We start from the raw sequence: 2,500 nt of genomic DNA, 5'->3' as shown, positions 1-2,500 counted from the left end.
GTCACAAGGTCGATGGCGACACTAATGATTAGAAACACTCCCAAAAATCGCGTGTGATAGACAAGGCTCCGAAGGGAGTATTTATTATTAGAACCATCATCATCATCACCATCATCATCACCATCATCATATGGAGAGAACATAAATAATAATATCGGTACTACCTAATACTGAATGTGGAGGGTATCATGAATTCATATACCCTTATGAGGCAACTTCATTTTATTCAGGTAATACCTTCAGTCCGATGACGTATTATTATTTTTGCCTTATCCAGACGATCTTATTTAGTTTTCAGTTCTTTTGAAATGTGAGGTACGATAATATTTAATTAACCCCCTTGCTACTACAGATCTTTCCTGAGTTGAACATATATATATATATATATATATATATATATATATATATATATATATATATATATATATATATATATATATATATACAATCACTGAGGCAGCAAGGATGGCATAAAAACTACATCCTGTGGTTGATGATGTTCGAGTTAGGGTAGAATTTATCAAGAGTGAGCAGCTGTACCCACCGACTTTGTTAGTGTTGTTGTGGCCCCGAACTCATCTGAACATCAACCATGTGGACTGAATGTTGGAGATATCCTTTATCAGCAGTCCACTATCCTTCATTAAGGGGATAGGGAAAAACTGAGACACGTTTGCATAACTGAGGGGTGAATCCGCCTAGTTTTTATGGATACCACCCTATGAGGGCAACCCTCTCCAGCACCACACACTGCCCTCCACGTGTACTGACAGAAGCAGTCACTCCGTGCACACATTCTGATATGAGCGGACAGTGTACCACCAGAGGGTTGTTGTATATCGATAACGAAGCGACTGTGTTTGCTTACAGAAGAGTGTGGGTGGCGGGGGTTGCAGCACACCAACCGACATGTATATGGCGTGTGAGAAGCAACACTGTTGAAGACTGTGATGGTGACGCCCAATAGGTTCTCATAATTATTGTCTTTATAGTGTTGGTGATGAGTGTGTCCAGCTTGTCTTACTGCTTACTGTGTTAACATTTGTTTGTAAATGTGTTTTTATGTGGCAGGTGAGTGGCGTTAGAGTGGATACAAGGAAGGGATGTGTGTGTGTGTGTGTGTGTGTGTTAGAGAGAGAGAGAGAGAGAGAGAGAGAGAACAGACAGAGAGACAGACAGAGGTATGGGTGGGAAATGAGGATAGTTACGGTATGTGATGGATTTTTTTTTAATCATAGCTCCTGATTACAGGTTTTATAAACCTGCCTTTGTTTAGTGTTAATACGCTGAACTGCCTCCATGATGACCGGGACGGAGGCAGACACTTTGAGTACAGACGCTCTTTTGAGTTGGCATACAGGATGGCCCATATATTTCGCAAACCGATTCTCATGTGATACGGGCATGACTTAGTTAATGCCACCAGTGTCTGACGTGCATCATTTAATACTCCTCATAACCATTTTTCAATAGTTTCTAAATTTTTAAATCCACTGATTGCATAGTGGAGTACCAATTTCATGAAGCAACGAAAATTCCTTCACTTCTTACGATAAAAAGAAAAAAAATGCACCGTCCAGGCAGCACACAAGATAGAAAAATGTAATACACGGACCAACCTGTACGTATATCAAGGGGTAAATATGTAAATGTCTAACCCTTCAGTTCACAGATTCCCCCCTAAGCTGAATACAGTAGCCTGAAAGCAGCAAGAGTATTCGAACACTTACCTTACCAACTCAGGTGATTAATCCGCACATTTCATTCTGATGAGTATTTACTATCATCCTGTCTAACCACTAAGTAGCAATACTCTCAGGCTGCTATGACGCATTCTAAGCTTTAAAAATCGTATGGTGTTACCTGGGATATAACACTTGCGAAGATGCAACGAAGAGAAAGTATCCCCTCTCCCCGCCATCCCACCCACCCCCAAATACCCTGTGCCTCGTAATTATCATCATGTCTAATCACACACCGATCTATGCACTTGGTCCATATTGGTTTTCCATTGGATTTTTTTTCCCCTAATCTCCTCCAACTTACATCATGGCGAATTTATGATAAACAGTTTAGAATCTTAGTCATTATGATCTGTGTCAGAGAAAATGGAGCTGAATTTTGTACTACTGATTATGGTAAGAGTTGAAGGTGGTGGAGTAATTTTGTTAACGCCTTCAGTTTTAATATAACTTATGTATTCGTAATCTGATCCCAGCTTGTTAAATTAGAACAGGCCCCCGGTATCCTCTTTTTTCTTTGTCTCTCTTCTTTTTTTTATACTTACTCGTTTTTTGGATGAGTAATTTTTTATCGTCGTAATTTATTTTATTTGGGTAAATTTATGGGCATTAGTTTGATCGCTTATACTTTATTACCTTGTTTGAAGAGAGAGAGAGAGAGAGAGAGAGAGAGAGAGAGAGAGAGAGAGAGAGAATACATATACTGGCATAGTTGTATAAATTAGTTGACAAAAATACATGCCGTACTGACAGTCACC

Source organism: Coenobita brevimanus, chromosome 13 (genome assembly GCF_032717465.1).
Source record: "Coenobita brevimanus isolate Jiangsu-jjx chromosome 13, ASM3271746v2, whole genome shotgun sequence".
NCBI classification, from domain to species: Eukaryota; Metazoa; Arthropoda; class Malacostraca; order Decapoda; family Coenobitidae; genus Coenobita; species Coenobita brevimanus.
Note: the sequence above shows the minus strand (reverse complement) of the source record.